The 7,500-nt window shown below is 32.8% G+C and overlaps 1 long non-coding RNA gene across 1 annotated transcript in view; it reads left to right on the top strand.

The window, feature by feature from the left end:
* The first annotated feature begins 5,204 nt into the window (after positions 1–5,204).
* Positions 5,205–7,500, top strand: part of LOC137625704 (uncharacterized) — a 29,020-nt gene continuing 26,724 nt past the window's right edge. Inside the window, exon 1 of the long non-coding RNA XR_011040875.1 lies at positions 5,205–5,325. This is a non-coding gene — a long non-coding RNA (uncharacterized lncRNA). The remainder of the gene's footprint in view (positions 5,326–7,500) is intronic.

Raw genomic sequence — 7,500 nt, 5'->3', positions numbered from 1 at the left:
ATATATATATATATATATATATATATATATATATATATATACACACACACACACACACACACACACATATATATATATATATATATATATATATATATATATATATATATATATATATATATATATATATATGTGTGTGTGTGTGTGTGTGTGTGTGTGTGTGTGTGCATATGATAGGGAGAGAGTATGTGTGTCTATATGTACACGTGCATGAACACATTTACTATGTGAGTTAATAAGTATTATATTTATGGTGATCCTATGTTTCTTAATACAGTATTTATGAACTTTTCATAAAGAAACATTATATATATATATATATATATATATATATATATATATATATATATATATATATATATATATATATACATATATATATATATATATATATATATATATATATATATATATATATATATATATATATATATATATATATATATATATATTCTTCACGTATATTTCTACCTTCTAATATTCAAGATTTATCTAATATATGAAAGCGAAGCGATAAACATCCAATATTCTCTCACTTTTCCGCGAGAGAAGAAAACAAAAAACAATACAGACATGATATAAATATTAAACGGCAGGTTCCTGTGTTTATTTCTTCGTGGGCAAGGTGTGCCTATCACTCTTGGTGTTTACCTTGTTGGGAAAACGAGGTGTTTTTCATTCATGTATTCATGCTCTCGTGATGTGATTTGAAGTGAGGCTGTTATTTGTTTAGGGGAATAAAATCTGCGAAGGTTTATGCAGGTACTTTTCGTTGATGTGATTTTTTTTTCTTTTATTATTATTGACTCCACCAAGGAAGTATTGCGATCTAGTTAGTTTATTTATTTGTGTCTGTGGACATTTTCTTGTGGACAGGATTACGTTAAAACTACTTGACCGATTTTGATGAAATTTCCACCACAGATAGATCTTAGGTCATGGACGACTCCATTACATTTTGGAAGTGATCCAGATCCGAATCCGGATTCTAGATCCGAATATGTATTATTTGTGTGTCTGTTGACAGGGTTACGTTAAAACTACTCGACATATTTTGATTAAATTTTCACTGAAGATAGACCTTGGGGCATGGACGACCCAATTGAACTATGGAGATGATCTGGATCCGGATTCTAGATCCGGATTTGTATTTTTCGCCATTTTAAAGATAACGTTAAAACTACACAACGGAATTTAACGGCATTTTCACCACAGATATGTCTAAGTTTATCGAAGACCCCGTTAAATTTTGGAGACTCTTTAGCTTTCGTAAGCAGCTATTCTATGAGAAGGACACCACAAAATCAAACCAATGTTCTCTAGTTTTTCGTAGCGACATAGCCTATGTACCAGGGTACAACTCTCTGTGGTTATAGTTCTCCTGCTTGAGGGTACACTCAGTCACTGGGCTATTTTCCCTGTTGGAGCCCTTGGGTTTATAGCATCCTGCTTTTCCAAACAGGATTGTATATTAGATAATAATAATAATAATAATAATAATAATAATAATAATAATAATAATATTACTACTACTACTACTACTACTACTACTACTACTACTGCAGTGTCGATAAATCTAAAATCTTATTAAAGTGAAAACGTATCCTGTTGGCCGAAGGCAATCCCCTGATTATAACATATAATCAAGGGAATTTATTAAAACTTATAAATGAGCATAATGAGGAGTCCAGTAAGTGAAGAAGAATATGGAACACTATCCGTTCAAGGGCAATTACAAGGTCAGCAAGGTCAGACGAGTTTTCTGAAGAAAAAGATGTAGATAATAAAGAATTCTGTAGCTTCATATAAACGCATAAATGTCTGTTTTACATTGCTGTTTTATACAGTTGTATTTTTTCTTCTGTATATCTCTGTTCACTGTAGAACCAAGAAACTCCGAAGTAAGAGTCTGTGAAGATTTGCTGCCTCGTAAAAACACCACAAATAAAAACAAGAAAACAAGAAAAATCAACACAATGTAAATCCTAGAAATAGATTTAACAAAGACATTTAAAAGAAATCTTCAAAAAGCTGGCCGTGTTTTTCCACATCAAAATATAAAGAATACCACATAAAGAACCAAACTTGGCTCTGCAAAAAAAAAAAAAAAAAAAAAAAAAAAAAAAAAAAAAAAATTCTTGGTGTTCTTTTTGGAGAAGAAAAATAACAGTTAATTATCCTTTTGGCTTTGTGTATATAATTTCAGTAATGGAAATGTTAGTGGCTTTCACACCCGCTCTGACAAAGAACCCCCCTGGGGGGGAGGGGGTGACAGTACGAATGCGCCCCTCATGGGCCAAAGGACAAGGCAGGACAGGGGAAAAATAGGACAAAAATTTTTCAAGTCGGCTAAAGTCAACAAACTCCTAAAAAAGAGTCAACTGGCCAAAGTTAGCGGAGGCATTATAAGCAAACACTGACCAAACAAAGAGCCATTTTTACAAAGGAAAGCGGCGAGTGATATTTTATTTAACATCAGAGGCTCTCTTTGTGCATTTTTTGGGTTCGGTTGGTTGCATTTAGCTAACTGCACTTCTGGTTATTAAACGGGAGTATATTATTTTTTTTATAGAACCAGGTATGCATATTGCGTAATGGTGAGATATACCATTTTAAGTTAATTACCTCCGTCAACGAAGTTTGAATGAGGTTATTTTATTTTTCGCCTCTGTTTGTGTATGTGTTTGTTTGTTTGTTAACGGTTTCCTCTTCACAATTCTAATTGTAGAATAAACTGTGGCCGCGGGGCATAAAAACAATTAGAATAGCGCCAACGTTATCCCTGCGTGTCGTAAGAGGCGACTAAAAGGGACGGGACGAGGGGGCTGGGAACCCCCTTTCCTGTATATAGCCCTGCGAGACGTCAACAAAGAGATGGAGCTGGGGGGAGAGTGACTGCTCCCCGCACTCTAGTTGTTTCATTTGTTGATGTCGGCTACCCCCCCAAAATTGGGGGAAGTGCCTTGGTATATGTATGTGACGGGGGGCTGGCTGGAGTTATTTGCGTGAAAAGCCCAGTTCTTCAATGCCATTTTCCAGGAAAAAGCGTACATATCTTTCCAGAATGCATATCAAGACATACCCGAATGAAATTGGCTTGCGTTACATACGAGCCCATTACAGTAACTAGCATTTCAGCATTTCAAAAGACTAAAACCCCCAGGGAGGGGGTGGTCTGGTTGGAGATATTTATAAGTGTAAAAAGCCCAGCTCATAAAAGACAGAGTTTCCAGTTTCCAGGAAAAACTCTCACCAAGAAGAGTAACCGCTTCCAGGAGGAGACATGATCAAGGCAAACCGATCTCTCTCAACGTCACATCCAGGTACATTATCTTCTTCTCTCTCTCCTCTTTGTGCTCTTAAGATCTTCCTCTTCATCTTCTTCTTTCTTTTCTATTGTGTTGTTTGTCTCCTGAGGGCTTCCTTAGTTGGGCTGCGTTGTAAGGACCATTTCCTTTGCGCAGTTGATATGGGAAATGTGTAGGTTTCTCTAGAAAGAAGATAAAAAAGAAAACTTCTCCAGGAGGGAGTAATGAAGTAATTGGTATTGTGTTACTCCTGCTTTCTTTTTACAACAGTTGTATATTGTACACAGTAATGTATAAACTCATACATTCATACACACACATATATATGCATATATATATACATATATATATATATATATATATATATATATATATATATATATATATATATATATATATATATATATATATATATGCACACACACACACACACACATATATATATATATATATATATATATATATATATATATATATATATATATATGTTTATATATATTTCATTAGCCGTTACCAGTTCTCTGCAGAACAAAGACCTTCCACTTGTGTCTGTTTATAGTATATCTATCTATCTATCTATCTATCTATCTATCTATCTATCTATATATATATATATATATATATATATATATATATATATATATATATATATATATATATATATATATATATATATATATATTTACTACGAATATTCCCACCATCACACAGGGTAGTACCAGCAAGTTTCTAACGAAGAGGGTAGCAGACTGGGAATCGAACTAGGGGCTTTGAAATTACCAACGAAGTGCTATTACGCCATACACCTTTTCCAAGCGGCTATCCACCCTGGGTACGACTCGCACCACAGTCGACTGACCACCAAGGAATCGACTTATAATCAATGAAAAGAGACACAGTCAGATAAACTAAACCTTGACTTATACAGACCACCTCCCTCGTGATGACACCCAGGACTTGATTGTGTTTAGAGAGCACGAATTGGATTCCTTGGCGAGGTAATACCATATTGGTACAATCTTGGGAAGCCTATGTATCATTTGACCTACACAGGGAATTTTGTCCCTGGTTGGGAGTCGAATGAAGTGGGCTGCAGTGGTGATTTGATCAATAAAATCATTTGATTTTGCAAGGAGAAACAGTCGAATATTATTGTGATTATTGATGTTATAAATCCATTAGCTTAAGCCTAATTAATACTACTACTCGGTGCTTAACTAAGCATACTGAACTACCATAACTACTACTGTTTTTCGTTGCAGAGTTTTCTACCAACAGTCAGCCTTTTGTGGCGCACTGTAGGGAGTCTTATTGATTTTCTACAGCATCCCTTCCCATTTTCTCTGTGCTCCTAAGCTATCCATCTTCTTTAACAAATTCCCAATGAATCTTTATTACTAAACTATTAGGCCAAGACTTTACACATGATATAATTGCCTTTTGATGTCACAATGGATTATTATATTAACTGTTTAAATATAATTATATTTTACGTCTAATTTTGAGTAATTGGATTTGGAACTAATGGTTTATTTGATCTACATTATATTCATTAGTGTATGAATTCTGTTGCTCATATATATATATATATATATATATATATATATATATATATATATATATATATATATATATATATATATATATATGTATATATATATATATATATATATATATATATATATATATATATATATATATATACATATATATATTGTACGTGATTTTTGGCCCTTAAATTGGAACATGATTAGAAAAATCATAGACATGAAAGAGTAATGATTTATCTATACTTTATTATAACCATTAGTGTAATAATTTCATATCCTTGATTTTGCAATTATTTAAATATCTATTTTTTTAAATATTAACATATGTTCTTTTTTTCTCTTTGCAGTGACTAAATTGGTTGGCAGTGGCCCAGTGGAATTCGACAAGCCCCAGTACCAGACAGAGATTCTGGAAAACACAAATCGAGACTTGCTTGTTCAGCTGAAGGCGGGATTGCAGCCCCAAGGTAACTTACCTTTCTTACTTGTTATGTATCTACATTAGTGTAACACACTGATTTACTCGTAACGTAGCTAAATTCATTTTTGACGTTACTAAGTGTAATGTACTGATTTACTCGTTACGTAGCTAAATTCATTGGCGACTTTACTGAGTGTAACATACGGATTTAGTACTGATTTACTTGTAATGTAACTAGATTCATTTACGACGTTACTAAGTGTAACGTACTTATTTACTTGTTACGTAGCTAGATTCATTTGCGATGTTACTAAGTGTAATGTACTGATTTTGTACTAATTTAATTGTTACGTAGCTAGATTCATTTTCGACGCTACTAAGTGTAATGTACTGATTTTATACTAATTTACTCGTTACGTAGCTAGATTCATTTGCGATGTTACTAAGTGTAATGTACTGATTTTGTACTAATTTAATTGTTACGTAGCTAGATTCATTTTCGACGCTACTAAGTGTAATGTACTGATTTTATACTAATTTACTCGTTACGTAGCTAGATTCATTTGCGATGTTACCAAGTGTAATGTACTGATTTTGTACTAATTTACTCGTTACGTAGCTAGATTCATTTGCGATGTTACCAAGTGTAATGTACTGATTTTGTACTAATTTACTCGTTACGTAGCTAGATTCATTTGCGATGTTACCAAGTGTAATGTACTGATTTTGTACTAATTTACTCGTTACGTAGCTAGATTCATTTGCGATGTTACCAAGTGTAATGTACTGATTTTGTACTAATTTACTCGTTACGTAGCTAGATTCATTTGCGATGTTACCAAGTGTAATGTACTGATTTTGTACTAATCATTTGCGATGTTACCAAGTGTAATGTACTGATTTTGTACTAATTTACTTGTTACGTAGCTAGATTCATTTTCGACGCTACTAAGTGCAATGTACTGATTTTATACTAATTTACTTGTTACGTAGCTAGATACATTTGCGACGTTACTAAGTGTAACATACTGATTTACTTGTTACGTAGCTAGATTCATTTGCGATGTTACCAAGTGAAATGTACTGATTTTATACTAATTTACTCGTTACGTAGCTAGATTCATTTGCGATGTTACCAAGTGTAATGTACTGATTTTATACTATTTACTCGTTACGTAGCTAGATTCATTTGCGATGTTACCAAGTGTAATGTACTGATTTTATACTAATTTACTCGTTACGTAGCTAGATACATTTGCGACGTTACTAAGTGTAACATACTGATTTACTTGTTATGTAGCTAGATTAATTTTTGACCTTACTAAGTGTAACATACTGATTTTCTTCTAATTTACTTGTTACATAGCTAGATTCATTTGCGATGTTGCTAAGTGTAACGTACTGATTTACTTGTTACTTATCTAGATTCATTTGTGACGTTACTAAGTGTAACATACTGATTTTCTTCTAATTTACTTGTTATGTAACTAGATTTATTTGCGACGTTACTAAGTGTAACACTGATTTTGTACTGATATACTTGTTACTTAGCTAGATTCATTTACGACGTTACTAAGTGTAACGTACTGATTTACTTGTTTCGTAGCTAGATTCATTTGTGACTACGAAGCGTAAAGTACTGATTTATTTGTTACTTAGCTAGATTCATTTGCGATGTTACTAAGTGTAACACACTGATTTTGTATTGATTTACTTATGTAACTAGATTAATTGCTTATGTTACTAAGTGTAACCTACTGATTTACTTGTTACATAAGTAAATTCATTTGTGGGGTTATGAAGCGTAGGCTACTGATTTATTTGTTACGTAGCTAGATTCATTTTCTGAAGTTACTGAGCGTAAAATACTGATTTACTTGTTACGTAGATAGATTTGTTTATGATGTTACTAAGTGTTACATGCTGATGTACTTGTTAAGTGGCTAGAAATGTTTCATGTTACTAAGGGTAACATACTGATATACTTGTTACGTAACTAGATTCATTTGTGACGTTATTAAGTGCAACTTACAGATTTACTTGTTACATGGTTAGATTCTTGTGTGACGTTATTAAGTGTAACATACTGGTTTACTTGTTACGTAGCTAGATTCATTTGCGACGTTACAAAATAAACCGTACTGATTTACATAATATATGGCTAGATTCCTTGCAACTTTACTAAGTATATTTGTTTTAGCTTGCTGTTACAACTTGTCAT

This window comes from Palaemon carinicauda, chromosome 32 (genome assembly GCF_036898095.1).
Source record: "Palaemon carinicauda isolate YSFRI2023 chromosome 32, ASM3689809v2, whole genome shotgun sequence".
In the NCBI taxonomy this organism is placed as follows: domain Eukaryota; kingdom Metazoa; phylum Arthropoda; class Malacostraca; order Decapoda; family Palaemonidae; genus Palaemon; species Palaemon carinicauda.
The sequence above is the reverse complement of the archived record's forward strand: the minus strand, read 5'-3'. Positions and strand labels throughout refer to the sequence as shown.